Source organism: Magallana gigas, chromosome 1, assembly GCF_963853765.1.
Source record: "Magallana gigas chromosome 1, xbMagGiga1.1, whole genome shotgun sequence".
Classification (NCBI taxonomy): domain Eukaryota; kingdom Metazoa; phylum Mollusca; class Bivalvia; order Ostreida; family Ostreidae; genus Magallana; species Magallana gigas.
The window spans coordinates 3,310,829-3,328,906 of NC_088853.1; positions in this window are offsets into that span (position 1 = coordinate 3,310,829).

Consider the following 18,078-nt stretch of genomic DNA (forward strand, 5'->3'; position numbering starts at 1 on the left):
GCTTTCAATATGTTCATTCAACATATAGTATGGTGTCACGATGCGAGATGGTAATATAGTTTAGAAAATAGCATCCAATATGATATGTTTATGTCTATATGCTTGATCATAAAACATTTTTATGAAGCACCGAGAATAGTATAAAAGTTTGAATATACCTTTTTCTTGTACAAAGATACACTATTTTGTTATTCAAAATGATGTCTTTACAACTTTACTCCGAATTTGCTGTAGACAGTATGATGCAAAAACGGGAAAAAGAATTTTTTTAAAAATATATATCATTACCAGAATACGACATGCAAAGACCGACGACTATTGAGGTTAAAAAGGATTTATAATAATATGCAATTAACCCAAGAAGTCGTCAGATTAGGATTATGGAGGAACAGAGGGATTACTGTTCAAGGATGGGACGACACCGGCATCGCACAGGATCCAGAGGGGCTTTTAATTTGTAGAGTGTAGCGCAATATCTGCAACGTTATTGAACATTGCCAAGAAACTTTACAACTTGAATTTTATCCCTCTTGTTTTTTTAAAAGCATGGATCGAGCGGTAAGAAGAATGCGCAAAGACCATTACTGGGCACTTCGTGACTGGTTGACGGGATTTTGCGATGAAGGATATTACCGCTGATGGATTTATTGCTAACATCGGTGTGATGACGTTGCATACAGACCCCTATATATGAGCGAGGTTTAATTAACGGTCCCTACAGTCAAACCAAACGACAAAAAAAAACAAAACAATGGATTTGAGCGATAACATTACCCTGACGACCGGTGTATACCAGGGAGAGAAGAGAATAAGAATGAGATATGTAAACCACGCGGAGAAAAACATTTCATTCTTCAGACCTGAGTGGGTCTTTTTGATGGGTCTTTTAGAGGATATTAACACTTTTTTGTTGTCTCTAGACAAAACCAAGACGGCAGATAAAACATGGGACATACTCCGTGGTGCAGGAGGCAACAAAAGAGTGACGGTCAAAAAATTTGAAAGCGGGGCTGTCATTGTGGATTTTCGTATTTTTAACTTCCACATATCGCCAGAACTACCGACAAAGTTTGGGATTGCCATTACCATCAAAGAATGGGAACAGTTTTTTACCCAGTCCCTTAAAATTGACGACGAACTAGGGAATCACAAACAAATGCGACATTCTTTCAAACGTGTGTTAAAAGAAAGAATTCTCGCAAAAGCCAAAGTACATTGTCATGGGTGTATGACAAATCATCCTAGCCACAAACTACACATTGTGCTTGGGTGTCTGTCCGCCGGGGAGGATCAAAGAGATGCATTTGTTGAAGACTGTTTAACACTATTTCTACCGATGACGTCATTGAGCGCTATACCAACGAATCTGCTGATGTCGACAACCCAAGGAAAAAACTGAAGACACTGTTTCGAGATAAGACCCCTCTCGAAGAATGCATGGCGATGAGTTAGTTGATTGTATATATGTAGATAAAAGATTTAGAAAAAGCTACATGGTGTGTGTTTGTTTCATTACGTGGATATGGAATATAAGCAATAGTAAACAATGAAATCGTTACCCTCTGTATTTAAAGAAAACATGACTAAATACGTGTTAAGATCATAGTTTCCACTCATATACAGTAAAAATGAAATATTGTGGAATCCACATTTTTCCGTTGAAACGCCCCCTCTAACTGCACGTTACATAATAACGTTGAAAACTTGCGCGAGGTATTTCGAGTGACTTATGAATGTAGAAAAGTAATGTAAACAAAAATGTAAATTCCTGTGAACTTTTAGGAGTGAAAAATGATAAATGTGTCATTGGAGACATCTTGGAAATTTTCCCTTTCATCAATTTCAATTGCACTTCTTTCACAGATATGTGTATTCTCATTAAAATCGGCAACATGTGCTGCATAAATATTTTAGGACAGACTATTAGACTTTGCCGTTCAAAAGATCACACATCAACGATAATGATTATTAAAGCAGGTCCTAATCCACAATAGTGATAACTCATGCTACGTTTAACTGCGATGTCATATTGTATTTAAATTAAATCATATACGACGTAAAATCATTCATTAAAAAGCTCCATATGGATGGTGATCAGCACACGGGCGCATTAAGTGTGAATTGAATTTGTAGACAAGCTTGCACCTCCCCGACATGTGAATTTTCGATATTTGGGTCACAGGTGACAGCTTTAATTTGGCTGACCGATACAACGTGGTCATCTTAACGATCAGGTCTTCAGAAGACGGAGCCCTCAGGCAATCGATTAAACGTACAAATTAACAGTGTGTCGTGTTCATATTGAAAGATAACTCGCTCGTGCATAAATTCATGTCAGGCGAATAATTTAACGTACGGGTTGACAATGCATTATGGTCATTATGTAAAGTAACTCGCTCATATGTTAATCCGATGTGCGTACAGTTACGTCGTACGTTATAAAGGATGACCGCATCGAAGGACATGCTATACTTGCGAGTAAATAGAATTTTTACTTCCATTGTTGTAATGGTCAACATAAAAACTGCAACCTTACGTAATTGTTAATGAAATACAGTGTTGATTATAGAGATCAATATTTGGTTTATATATTGTAACGCGACTGGGGGGTGATGATGTTAACAAGTTTGTCGAACTCCACTTCAACCTCAGACGTCACAAAACCCGCAACACATGCGTCGGATATGCGATCTTGCTAGATCAATGAAGAACAACACCATACTTTTGAATAACAAATTATATTGTACACCAATATTACAGCAAGTAAGGCAGAATAATGGAGAAGTCCCTTTACACATTTTCTCACCCTATATTTATACTAGATAACAGCCAAACATAGTTCCTATGGTTGGAGCCGTATGGTTCCTATTAAGCATCCATTCGGCTCCAAATAATAGGGCTTCTTGCTACCGAACAAGATAAGGCCACCATCAGCAGTCAGGGGCATAATGCAAACAGGTTATTTTTTAGACAAACAAGTTATTATTAAGGTCAAAGTGAGTTACCTCTCTTTGCGCTTAACTCTCTTTTCTATTACTCAAAACTTTAACCAGTTATTCTAAAAGTTATGTATTCTTTTTTTTCATCATGTATTCTTTTTTTTCATCAATAGCTCTAACGATATAATTCGCTCAATTGTTTTTAATGATCAAATTGTACAGCAAGTTACACGATAGGAACAGCGTATGTTCCCAACAGTATCGCTTTGTTATACATATCATTATACATAATATGTAAACGGTGTGACCGTTGGACCGAGCGCAGATTTAACACAGTGCATTTTGATTTTTGGTTTATATAATCTATTTAAAAGTCACACAGTAGGATCCTCCGGCATGGTTGCCTAATGCTATATACTCAAATCATTCATCAAAGTTAAACTAAACGTCGCGTGCTCAGTCTACATTATGACGTCATATTTCAGACGTAAAACGTTCAAGTTTTGTCTTCGGAAATAGCCGAAGAGAGTTACGTGATTTCGATTTTTTTAATTTCTTCTTTCGTTGTTCATCAATTTAATTCATATGAATGCCGCTGTAATAAAATTGAATACCTTATTCAGTATCTAAGAGATCAGTTCCTTGACGTTAATTTTTTTATTTTCCATCTGATAATTTGATAAGACATACATAGTACAAGTCGTGTTTCTTGATTAAAACACTATTGAAACTAATCTGGTTTTCTTTTTATTTTTTTAATTCAAATCACCTTCTATTGAAACACTGGAAGTTATTTAATCGAGTTATGGGGCAATAAACTTCTATAAGTACCAGTCAATGATCGAACTAACTTTTTAAAAACAAAATGGCTGCCAATATGGCGGCGCCCAGGGCTGGAAGAAATTTTTTTTGGCCTCAGTACCTCTGACGCAACTTTCATTTTTCATCGATTTTCTTATATATACGTGTTACCATTAATCCTCGCTTCGCAAGGCGGGCTTCGCCCGCCTCTCGCTGCGCTCGGTATTAAGTGTAAAAAAAAAACCTTTATACAAATAGGTGCATCAGTTCAACAGGTATTCCAAAAAAGATTTACAAAGCAGAGTCAATTATTCTTTTTCATCAATAACTCTAACAAGTTATTTTGATTTGATATAATTGGCTCAAGTTGTTTTTAAAGATCAAATTTTACAGCAAGTTACATGTACATTTACTAACATACTGAACAAAAGACATTCAGTCAACTGTACTAAATAAAGGCATCAAAAACTGTGAACAGCTACAGATCATAACTTCACCATGTTCACAATAGGAACAGCATTTCACAACAGTATCGCTTTGTTATACATATTAAGTGTAAAAAAAAAAACCCTTCATACAAATAGGTAAATCAGTTCAACAGGTATTCCAAATAAGATTTACAAAGCAGTTTCAATTTTAATAGTAACTGTTGTAACTGTTAACTTGATCTCTGTAATGTATTCACACTTAAAACTCGCATATTGCAATTAAATCTATTACAACATACATCTATCTGAAACTTTATCAAACTACAAACTAATATAAAGAAAACTAATGCACTGCACTTGTGTAGGTGGAGGGGGAAAGGGGGGTGTTAAACTGTTAGTTTGTTTTTAGGGAGAACAGTGGGGGGATATATCATGTTCAAAGAGTTAACACGGTTAATCACTAAAATTATAATATATTCGGCTTCCAAAGGCCTCTAGTCGGGGTTCTTTGATTTCTGTGGTTAGATCATTAGGAAAGACAAAAAACTCCTTCTCCTCCAGTTTCAACAAAGGTTTCTTAGTTGTTGGTTTTTTGAAAAAGCACACCCAGTATCCTACTGGGTGTGTAGATGGCCTTACAATCTGAAAAAAAAAATATTCATATTAACCAGGTGCTGATAATTAATTTTATATTCATTATTAGCAAAGCATTAAATATATTCCTCTGTTTATATTGTAACTAGAATAAACAAAATAAGGTAAACTATTCAAAAAAAATAATTCAAAACCCATTGACCAAATAAAACTTCCTTCACAAAGATGAGGGATATTAATGAAACATAAATTGAACTTTTAATGTACATTAAGATATATTGAAAGTTTTTTTACCACAGCTTTTAAGGTTTCCTGGCCATGCAAAATTTCCACATAGGCACCAACAGATAACTCTGTGCCCTGCTGCTGGTTTGTCCTCTAGTATAGATAAAAGAAAAACTAAATAAAATAATTTTTTTTTTAAATTCACTTATTTTAAACACTGCTTAAAAAATTCTTGATAACACTTACACGTTCCAATTCTCCATCATGATCACGTCCATCATCATCATGAGTACTGTTATTCAGCTCGTCCTGAAAAATCATTCGAATGCTTATATACATGTACATAAAGCAAAGTAAATTAAACATTGCTCATTAAAATTACCTTAAGCTTTTACTTATGATCAATTTTGCATATTGATTACCTCTCTGATTTTGATATTTCTTTTCAATTTTTAATCCACTGAAAATTCTGAAGATCATGTGTTCAATCTTTTTGACATTTAAAATTGACCATAAAATTGATTCAATTCATAATCAAGGGTTAGGTTTGTAGGAAAGTAAAACAATCATTAATGAGTTTTCTAAATACCCAATTTTTTTCAAACATTCCTGAGTAAAAACATCAGAGAAATTTTTTTTCGTACAAAACCCATATAATAGTCTCCTTTTTGTAAATTTCTATTCATCTAGGGCGCTCATTAGGGATGATACAGTAGTGACTAGATAGCAATTTAAATAGTTAGTGTTTCAACAAACACAATGCACATGATACAAAATTTGAAAACAATTTAAAAATCACAAGCATGCTCTAATGCCTATTGTGCAACAAGTTTAAAGTTGAAAATATAAATAACATTTGCAATGCCTATCTTCCATGCCCTATATAAACATGATAAAAGTAAATGATCAAGTGGGGGGAAAATTTTTAATAATAACCAGAGTTGTTTTTGCAACTCCATCGAGAAAATGTAACTAATAACAATTCTTAATAACATTGTTTGCCTATCAAACTTGGTGAAAAAGCATTTATTCTGACCAGTGGATTATCATTTTGATATGCCATTTTGATAAGTTCCTCTATTGAAACCCCTGGAACTAATGGCTCCACTTCCAAATCACTGATAGGAAAAAATTGTTTTCTCTATTGAATATGTAGGAATAAATTGTTTTCTTTATTTAATATGTAGCATAACTTTGTCATGCAAGTTTCAAAAGCAGAAGCATTGATAAGTTATGGCACATTTTGAGTATTTGAATAGTGTAGCAATATATGATTGAAAAAAATATAACAATGTAAGCTCTTATAATTTTTTGCACATAGGTAATACTTGCTTGCAACAACGCAAAGCCAAATAATATTTGATGCAAAGCATTAAAAAGCGCAAACTTATAAACCAGCTAAACCATGTGACCATAAACATCATCAAGAAAAGCATATATCACCATGATCACTCTATATATTAATACAATTTCCACTACCTACCTTTCATATGGGCCTGAACATGCTGAAGAAAGATAATTTGCTTTGTTTTCACCTTGTTCGCCATGTTCACTTTTCTGATGATTTCTGGGTCTCCTGATCAATATGTAAATGAAATTCATCCAAATTTAGTGTTTAACAGTTTAGGAACAGATATACACTAAAACATGTTAAACATGTTAAACGTCTTGGAGGTTTCAGTTTTGGTAAACTTGACAGAAGCACTAACACATTCATTATCAGGTTATTCCTGAAATGATGCGATAGGGCACAGTTGAAAAGAATTAACAAACAAATAACCTGCATGTGCAAGTCAATGTTTTCATAAAAAAAATTACCAGTATATCACGATATATTATCATGATTATAGTAGTGAACTTGCTGTAAAAATACTATTGATCAGGCGTTAGGCACCAAGCAATAGGGCCTCTGCACCTAACATAATTAGGCCCCTGCCTAAGACACCCAATGTCGTTAGGATGCCATTGGGCTACCTAGTGATTATATAACGAGAAATAAAACAAAATATCTTTATTATGCATTAAAACTATCATAAACAAATAAAAAAAAAACCCACTACATTATAGTATAAATTGATTATCAATTCAATTTGTATATAAGAATTATTTGATGATCAGATATTTGATTAAATTAGTCATTTATATGATCAATAAGATTATTTCAGTAATAAATATTTTTAGAATTATTCTGTTCAAATTACAGAATCGAGGTCAATGTCACTATCTCGCCAAGCATTCAGTGTAACGAGTCTGTTCCCCCAAAAAATGGTGGTAAAGTGTTTTGTATATTTTTATCTGATAAATATATTGTATGACTTATTTTGGAGAAATTTCATTCATGAATATTATAAGAGTTACCCCACTAGATGTTTAAAGTACAATGATAGTAAGATGATGTAAAAAATAATAACTTGATGGCAATACATATATTGTTCTTATGGTATACTTCGATATAAATTATATTGTTTTAGTAGTTTTCAGGACTTATGTACTAACGAATGTTAGAGTCACTGTGTCTGAATAAATTTAATGATGAAATAATAATTGTTCTCGATTATTAGACAAAGACTGTAACATTAACAGCTATCGTGACACCTCCATCAGTTGTGTAAACAGACTCCTACACCAACTCGAATGGTATTCCATCCAGCTTAGGAGAACCATTCAGAGACGGGGGTCCTATGCTACAAGATACGAAACCAGCTTGTGGACATAGATCCAGAGAGGTATTACCAACCGGTGACATACAAACTAGTGGGAGTCACAAACTCAGACAGCAGCAGGCCAGAAAAGAAGCTTACCGGAGTTCCTTCTTCCCGCGATCGGTGAGAGACTGGAATCGTGTACCAAAGCCGGTTACAGCAGCATCCACCATAGAAAAGTTAAGAACCAGACCAGCCATTGTCCCCTGGACTCAGCTGCAAGCTCAGTAGACGACTCAGAAATAGTTTTAACATTTTTAAAAGTAAAAGCCTCCTGTTTCAATACCCAATACCATCACTCAGTTAATGAGGTCAACCCCTTACTGGAAGAAGAAGAAAAGTTTGTTGTTATCTGGTACGAATTTGTTTTCCCCATGGCAGGGGTCATCACGATTTATTGAATCTCCGTACGATAATTTGGAAGGGGGGGGGGGTTATGTTAAATTCTGACGATGAACCCGCCACTTTGGAGGGTCCAGAGTAGAGGGGGGTGGAGGAGTTTGGTGGATCAATTTTACTTAAGAGTCCGTTGGATTTGACATTCCAATTATATTATTAGAAACAGAATAGGGGTAGCACAAGCACCTAAAACTCCTATCCCCTAATTGACGATGACGAATGGTGACACTTTAATATAGGTGATGGTGTTCATCAACTCTACACAATATATAATTTGTAAAAAAAAAAAATATTACAGCTGCATTATTGCTGATATTGACAAACTGTTCAAAACTTATAACACTTTGTGAAGTTTATTCTATAAAATGAAAGTTAATTAAAATATAATTTTATTGTTATATTACATTTCAGAATTTGTTTTTCAAGTTTTATCCTATCGTTTGTTAAAATATCTAAAACTGAGTATAGTTAGAAATTGTGCTTTGGTAAACTTGTATTATAGCATAATCAAGTATATTTAGTTGGAAAAAGAATAAAAATGAAATTTTATTTTACGACTTAACCAAAGGGGCATTTGCGCCGTCTTGTTCCCCCATCTTCTTTGCTTTAAATTGTTTAATATAATTCAAAAATATGTTACAATAGATTGATGATTGTATGCTCAAAAAGCCTATAACTATTGTAGCGATTACAATTAGTTTAACATGTAAACAAGGATGTGTATGTAGACCTTTACACTTTGAATTGATCAGATTTCTGTTCTCTTTTGATAACGAAAAATGAAGAACTGTCTTTTTGGCATCGTGGAAAATACTTTCTAGAATCTCATACGGTATGTTATCAATATCTGTTGAAGTGATAGATGGATAAGAGTCTAAAATATTATTATATAAAATTTATCATCAACTCCAAGGGTGAGTAAGGTTGCAGATGTTTGGGCATGCTCGGGAGCCCTACCCGTTTGTAAGTGTAAGCCTTCAGACTTCGTTATCTTCTGGCGATGATACTCAACTCGAAGTCCAGTACTTCTTTGACCAATAGTTTATTAACAATCGTTAGATCCTTCCGCACTGGCGCCCTCTGATATTGACGATGTTGTGACCGTGGCTACAGGTCCAGACCGTGTGGATGCCGAAGGCAATTCTGTTTGACGGGTAATGATTGAGAGTAGGTTGACTTCCTCTTTCTATTAGGTCTGGAAGTCATGCTGAATAAGGGAAGAAAATAAAATTAAGAATACATTACATGTATGGCATATATAAGTTGAGCATATGCTTTGAGCCAATAATCCCCCAAAATATGAACTTTGGTTTTTTTTCAATTTTTTTCCACATGCATTCACACCTCCGATGCTAAGAGTTCCAGTCACGGTCATATATATACTGTCAGAGGCTCGGTTCTGTCAGCCCTGAGTGTTAAGCTAGTTTTTTACGAGTTTAAACACTGCTATCCCCTAGTAAAAAATATTATGAACTTTTAACATTATTTTAAAATACATGTATATAAATTACAGATAAAAGCTATGAATTCTAATTTTAACTATTGTAAAAATTTAATTTAAAATCAATGCTTTTGAGCTTTCTCTTCATTTTCATTATTTTTTTTTATTTCAATTTCCTTTGCATGTCTTGTTTTCAAGATGTATTGGAATGTTGGTAATCAATCTCCTGTTATAAAAACAGGCATGAACAGTATTATAGTCTCTTCCATGCTTTGATCTGACATTGTCAAAGAAAAGTAATGTGCATATTTGGAAATCGCTCATCAAAACAGACTGCTTCTAATTGATTTTTTTCTCTTAAAGGGCCTGTGCTGTCATCAAATCAATTCTAATTCTTCTTTGTGGAGTGATTTCCGCGGTCAATAACAAGCCAACAAATCAATTATGTATAATATATTCTGGTGATTAAAGACAAGGACTTACACTATCTGATTATCTCTGGTGGATGCGCGTGGCGAACTCCACGATAAAAGAGAGCGACAAAAGCCCGCGAACTTGGGACGCCGTGCCCGACACATAAACAAAAAGGAAATACACCCCCCAAAAACACTACACCCCCCTCCCCCCTATTTTGTGGAGGGATGCCCCAATTCCGACCACGGCAACCACCAGTCACAAAGTACAATACATTTACAGTTAACCAAAACGAGATACAAATCATTAATCACAGTTCATAAAACACAAAAATAAAAACGTCTAGGATGGTTCCTTTCAATCCCTTCTGCTGGTCCACAAATGCACAGACGATTAACACTCCCCGGGTAATTGTGCCACCCCGCAGCTGGTGGCCGGTTGGTCCGCACTTGGGCCACCAACTGCTGGAGGTCAACCTGGCGGATCTCCGCCCCACGGCGATACGTTACACCAATTTGCCTCGGAGTCATTTCCTAGGGCCCTATTATCAGGTGGGCGCTATCAGTCTCCAAAAGGAGCCGGTCAGCGGGTATGCGTCTGATACCCTGGATCTACTCCTGTATAAAAAAAACCCAGAGCAACCCGCTGACCCCAAAGAACACTACCCGACCAGTAGCTACCCACTCGTCCACCTGGGAAGGACCCCTAGTGAACGAGTGTAGGTATAATGGGACCCAGGCCGGAGTCCGATGCTGGGTCAGTAACGACTGGCAATCCAACAGGTCAGAGGGAGCCCCCGGCAATGAAGCACCAGAGGTATAAGTGGCGTAACCATCCTAAACACCTCCCCTAACACCCACCTCTGGTGTCCCCAGTTGGTGCCCCGACAGAAGTCGAGGCCAACCTTCCCGACAGCCCACCCATTGTTAACACATGTCTCCATCAACTCTTGAATGTTTCCAATGGAAACCCCCGAGACCTTGGTTGGGTGCAAGCCCACGGCGGTCACCCAACCTGGCTGAGGAGGATCTGTGGGAGATGGAGTTGGGCCATCTACGTAGATAGCAGAACCTCCGTTGCCTAGCACGGATACTCACATAAGCAAAAATACATTTTAACTTTACAAAAAATTAAACATTACGTATCATTTATAGAAGTTAACACATGGCCGAACCCCGCGGCGTCCCCTACGCACCGCGCCGGTCCAAACTGTCCGCCAGATATCCTACCGGCGACGCCAATGAAGTGATTTCCGCGGTCAAAAACAAGCCAACAAATCAATTATGTATTAAATAATATATTCTGGTTATTAAAGACAAGGACTTACAATATCTGATTATCTCTGGTGGCTGCGCGTGGCGAACTTCACGATGTTCCCAGAAAAAAGAGAGCGACAAAAGCCCGCGAATTCGGGACGCCGAGCCCGACACATAAACAAAAAGGAAATACACCCCCCCCCCCCCCCCCCCAAAAAAACAAGATATCTGTGAGCCAATGCTCACTAGTGATACCCCCGCTCTGATGTGAATATGCAAAATAAGCAAAGTCGACATTTAACAGAAAGCTGGCATCCGATTGGTACAGAAGTATATCCCACAATATGGCATGCCTAAACAAATAGTGTGTTAAAATTTCAAGCATCTGCAATAAATAGCTGCTGAGAAATCTTTGAGGAAAATTTGTTTGACAATTTTGGCTAAAATAAACAAAGTACTCATTTAACAGGAAGATGACGTCCGATTGGTACAAAAATATATCCCACGATATGGCATGCCTTAACAAACACTGTCGAAAAATTTCAAGCATCTCCGATAAATAGCTGCTGAGAAATCTTTGACGAAAATTTGTTTGAAAATTTTGGCAAAAAATACACAGTCATTATTTAACAGGAAGTTGACGTCCGATTGATACAAAAATATATCCCACAATATGGCATGCCAAAACAGTGTGTTAAAATTTCAAGCATCTGCAATAAATAGCTGCTGAGAAATCTTTGACGAAAATTTGTTTGAAAATTTTGGCTACAAATAAACAAAAATAAACAAAGTCGTCATTTAACAGGAAGTTGACACCCGATTGGTACAGAAATATATCCCACGATATGGCATGCCTATACAAATATTGTGTAAAAATTTCAAGCATCTGCGATAAATAGTTGCCGAGAATTTTTTTGACGAAAATTTGTTTGAAAATTTTGGTTAAAAAATAAGCAAAGTCGTCATTTAACAGGAAGTTGACACCCGATTGATACAAAAATATATCCAACAATATGGCATGCCTAAACAAATAGTGTGTTAAAATTTCAAGCATCTGCGATAATTAGTTGCTGAGAAATCTTTGACGAAAATTTGTTTGAAAATTTTGGCAAAAAATAAACAAAGTCGTCATTTAACAATAAGTTGACTTCTGATTGGTACAAAAATACATCCCACGATATAGCATGCCTAAACAAATAGTGTGTAAAAATTTCAAGCATCTGCGATAAACAGTTGCTGAGAAATCTTTGACGAAAATTTGTTTGAAAATTTTGGTTAAAAAATAAGCAAAGTCGTCATTTAACAGGAAGTTGACGTCCGATTGGTTCAAAAATATATCCCACGATATGGCTTGCCTTAACAAACACTGTGTTAAAATTTCAAGCATCTGCGATAAATAGTTGCTGAGATAAATGCGACAGAAATTTTTGTTACGGACGGACAGACAGACAGACGGACGGACGGACAGACAGACAAGGAAGGGTAAAACAGTATACCCCCTCTCCTTCGGAGCGGGGGTATAAAAATACATTTGTAACTTCTGTACATCTTCCAGCATTTTCTTTGTTATCCCGATACAACTTCATCCTGTTCTTTTCCTTTCCTTAAAACTTCTGCTACTGCAGCATCAACTGTTTTCAGGGTCCGAATTACTTTCCTTTCCAAAGTTTTTAAATTCTATGTTCCCATTAGTTTCACACATATCAGAGCTGTTATCTGTGTCTGATGGAACATAATCTGTATCTTCTTTATTAGTTTATGATTGAAAACAATTTTTAATGTCTTTATTAACTTGATAATCAAATAGAGCAAGATTCTCATATATTTCCATCACATCTTCAATCAATGATCCACAAGGACGTTTTTTGGGTTGATCTTCATATCCCTGTACCTCTTTTCCATCAGGATTCTGCCTGGACACTGCTGTCTCTAGTTCTGACAATACTCGATCCTCTTGGAAATGCAAGGACTGACCGCCAGTTTCTTCCTCAGTGTTTTCTGGTTTTGCCAAGACATTGCTTTCTTTACATCAGACAATACTTGGTCATTCTAGAAGTACATGGACTGATCACTAGCTTCTTCCCCAACATCATTTGGATCCTGTCTGGACATTGCTTTCTCTATAGCTGATAATTGCAATGTCCCCTTTGGTTTGAACAGTGTTAACAGCAGAATTAAGACTGCCGCTATCATCATTACCTCAGGTAGTTGTTTTAAAATTTCTTATCTTTAGAAGGTTCATATTTCCCTTTTCTGCACGGTAATCAGGAGCACCCGCCATATTTCTTTACTCGCGTTAGCTTAAAACAAAAAAGACTTTTAAATGCGTTACTTTGTAATGCATAAAACTTTAATATGAAATTTTAACCACAACTAGATTAAGAACGCTTCAAAGTTATAACATTTGATGTCTGAAGAGAGTAGACCACGTCCTCCCTCGAAATGAAATGAAAGTACAGGATGTACTTCTAGTATAAGTTAATAAGAAGCAGCAAAAGTTATGTTTCTGACATTTGTCTTTCGATTTAAGCCTTGTTATTCTAATTTTTTGTTACTGAAAAGTTGTAGCCCCAACTCTATTGACTTCACTAGCCACATTTTGCCATTTGATTTTCAGAGGTTTGGAGAAGCTTTGACTTTCTCAGAAAGATTATGATATGTCTTCTTCTCTGGGTTTATGCTTAGCACGTTCAACCCCCCCCCCCCCCCCCCCCCCCCGCACACATACATTTTTACGCAGCAAAGATTTATATTACATTTACATTCAAACAATTGGAATGACATGGAGTTGCCCCCCCCCCCCCCCCCCCTCGACTTTTATTTGACCATGTAAAAAAATTGAATTTAAAATGAAGAAATGAACAGTGAAATTGAAGTTAAAGGTATACTTCGGCGGATTAGGCTTGGTCCGAGCACAGTTATTCTTGATTGTGAGGCTTGTTTGGACTGGTCGTTTATAAATCTTGGTTTGACTCCCTAAATATGCTTTAAGTTGAAAAACCGACCACTCACAATCAATTAGAGAGAGTTCTCTGCTGTTCTGTGTGCATTTGAGCAGTTCAAACCCACCACATTTATTAAGCCGAGGAAATCCAATAGTCTGACCACTTTCTGTTGATCTTCTGAAGTTATAGTCTTCAAAACATCAGCCTCAGATGTTAAAAACTGTATTTTGCGGGTACCTAGCCCTGCTTTAAACAGAATTTCTTTCTCTGCAGATGATGGCACCCTTGAAGACTCTTTATCTGCCAAACAAACTACAGTCTTTGTCCAAATTCTTGTCACTTTACGGCGTTTTGGCATATCTCAAAAGTTATGATTATCTATGGTATGATACAATACAATTTTAGTTTAGTTTAAGCACACACACGCAAACCATGGTATAGTTTCCGATTGTTGCAGTTATACCGTGATATGTTTGGTATAATTTCATATGTTGCCATATTATACCATAGATGCAAAAACAACAATAGAGCCAAAGCAGGGTCTCTTTAATTCAAATTCACATCTGTTTATTTTTCAATATTAACATTTGCAAATATGCTTCTTCCCTACATGAACCTTTAGCGAAAACGTTGAATTCTGTGTGAACGTTTTTGTGATGTCACTAGATAACCGCACTCGCATAACGGTTGCAATTTTATGTAGAAGCACTGTTATATTAATGTTTCTGAACGGTTTGCCATTCTCCAACGTTCATATAAGTTATAACCAGCAATGTTATAAAGTTCACTTGGATATGAACTTGGATGGTACATGTTCGTGATCAAATCCCGATTAATTGATCACGTGACCAACCAAGTTCATATCACAATGATTTATTTTTTTCAGCATTGCTGTTTATTTTCTATTTTTTTTTTTTTTTTTACAATTTATCTTGTTTAATTCAGCCCGAGTATAAACACGCCCAATATAAACAGATATTTCCAATTAAACTATATATGTATTTTATAAACAACTGTACCTTTACAGAAGTTATCAAGGTTCAGAATTTCACCTGACATTTCACACAGAGTTCTATTTATTCGTTTCTCAATGCAGGTTTTCCAAAGAAAATGACTAATCAGTTTCGTTACCTACACTATAATAAGAGCAGTATCTATGTTTCAAAAAATCATATTGCGAAAGGTACCTGAAACATTATATAGTAACGATTCTCTCCGTCCAAACAGAGGTGAAGGCGAAATAAAGGAAACAAAATGCGATTCCTTTTAATATGAATTTGACGTTTAAAGTAAAAAAAATCGAAGGACGTAGTTCATTAAGCTATGTCGGTGCCTCATTTAGTAAGTAAATTAATTCCGACATCACAGAAAATAGTTTCCCCGACCTGTTAAAACATACTAGTCGGGAAATTATGGCGGGTTCAAAGGTGACAAAACAAATGATGAGCAAAAATTAAAATTTACAGTACTTGTGTTAAAGCTGACATGAATTCATAAATAGGTATTATTTCCTTTTTATCTACGATTTGATAGTCGTAGATATTGCCATGTTGTCTGTTGTTTTGCTTTTTCTGTTACGCTTCACACCCCCTATATAAGACCGAAAGTACTATTCATGCTTCACCGCATTAAGGCACTTCATTCACCCGAACACGTTTAATTGGACGGAAAGATTTATAGGAACGTGTTATGAATAGCAACTGCTGCACTGGTAACGAATATCCAAGGAAAGACGAAACAAAACCGACTTAAATCCAGGCGCACATATTTCAAAATCCCTCGATCAATGCTGAACCTTTTTATCGTGTCGTAGATAGACAAAGCGCACACTTGAGTAAATCATGCAGAAATAGCATGGACTAGAAAACAATGTCCCGTTGCTACTATCTTGGATTTACTTTTACTCTCATTGAATACATTAGATGTAATGCGGTCGAGGTCTACAGTAAGATGCAGATGTTATGCACTTTGTATGAACGACAAACGTGTTCGATGTACACGCGAATTAAGGCAGCACGATATGTTAAGTGTATAAAAAGCATGTGACTATATTTACAGATTTATATATCACATTATTCATTATTTTTACTGAATATTTGGACAAAATGTTCTCTTTTAAGCCAATTTTCTAATAGATAAATTCATGTTCTCGCCACCTATACTACCTTGTTCTTTGACTTTTAAAAATAAAATCATATCCGGTAACCAACCCATATCTGCTTCATATTATCTCTTTCAATCAACTATCAAAACATATCATATTTATATATAACCTGTCATTGATGCTCATAAAGAAAATCAGAATTTTGTTCAAAGAGTTGTTTATGTTTGAATAAAATATGACATATACATAAAACTCTAAAAGCATCGGCATTGTCAAGTTGATCTTCCAACTTGTCTAATTTCCCCCTATTTGCTATGGGAAAATGAACCTCCACTGGGAGTTCTTCAAGTGCAGAAGATTCATCAGGACTTTCGCCTTCTCCAGTAGCAACTGGAGAAGTTAGTGTTTTGGGAGACTTAAAAGTGGACTTTCCGAGAGTTGTTTGTAATTTCACCTCTAATGCTACAAGATGAAATGTACTGAACATTTACACATCGCACACAATTCAGAATAATACCATTTTACATAGAATTATACAACTTTTATTTATAAAATGATTACCAACAAAAACGTAAATTCTGTTTTCAAATGTCGAGGTATATGTTAAATTGTTAGCCACCTGTTTTAGAAGATGCGCTTTCCATCCTACTTACCGTACTCAGCAGGGACTGGAGGTGTAATATTCCTGGCTTCCTGTTACATCTATCTATATAAGTTTTAAAAAATCTTCTAATAGTTTGCATTTTGTGCATGTATTTTACGTTTGTTTATTAAAAACGATCCTTACGGAACTAATAGCACAGAAGGTTGTAGCACAAAAGGGTCTGGCCGTTTTTCCTGACTTTACCTCCTTTTTGGTGGTTGTTCTTCTATCTCATCTCAGTACTCCACACATCGTCTTTTTGGTCTGCAAAACAATTTAAAATACATTTTGTTCATTTTAAAATATTCACATTTGCAAATATGTTTCCTTATATGAACCTAAAGAATAGCGAAAACGTTCAATTCTGTAAGAACTATTTCATGACGTCACAATGATCATAGCACGCGCTTATCGTTTGTCGCTTGGAGTATTGTAAACTTAAAATCTCGGTAATTTTAACAGTTCTGAACGATTTGTCTTTTTCAAACGTAAATTTAAGTAATAAACAGCAATGTTAAAAAGTTCACCGAGATATGAAGTTGGTTGGTACGTGATCAAATCTACTGAGAAGCCCTTCGGGCTTCACAGAATTTAATCACATGACCAACCAACTTCATATCCCGGTGAACTCTTTAAATTGCTGTTTATTTCTTAAATGAAAAATTGAATAAAATATCTTTAAATAGTACTGATATGATTTTGAATCATTTTCCGCTTCGATTTGGATATCTGATGGAAATTTTGCATCACTAAGCTTTGTTCTGGCTTTCAGATAATCATCTATAACAAATAAAAATGAAATCTAAACAATTTGCGTTCCAATGAAGGACTAATGAAGGAAAATACAAAAAGGTAATTCAAAAACCTTTTTCATTTGTATATGGACCAAGATTAAGTTTCACATAAAATATAAAATAAAATCTAAAATATTTTATCTCGATCTTCAATTAGAGTAAAAAATATTATTTAAATTACAATTAAATTTATTTATTTATAATATTATTGAATTGATGTATTTATCATGATGAACAAGTCTACGGCGTGGCATCTTCAGTGATTCAGGCTAATGAAATGTCAACTAATTAAAACTCCGGTGAAAACTTTCCTCAATCAAAGATCTACCTTATTTATACAGATTTGGAATAACCAATGAAAACCATCTACAGAAGTAAATTTTACTAACTGAC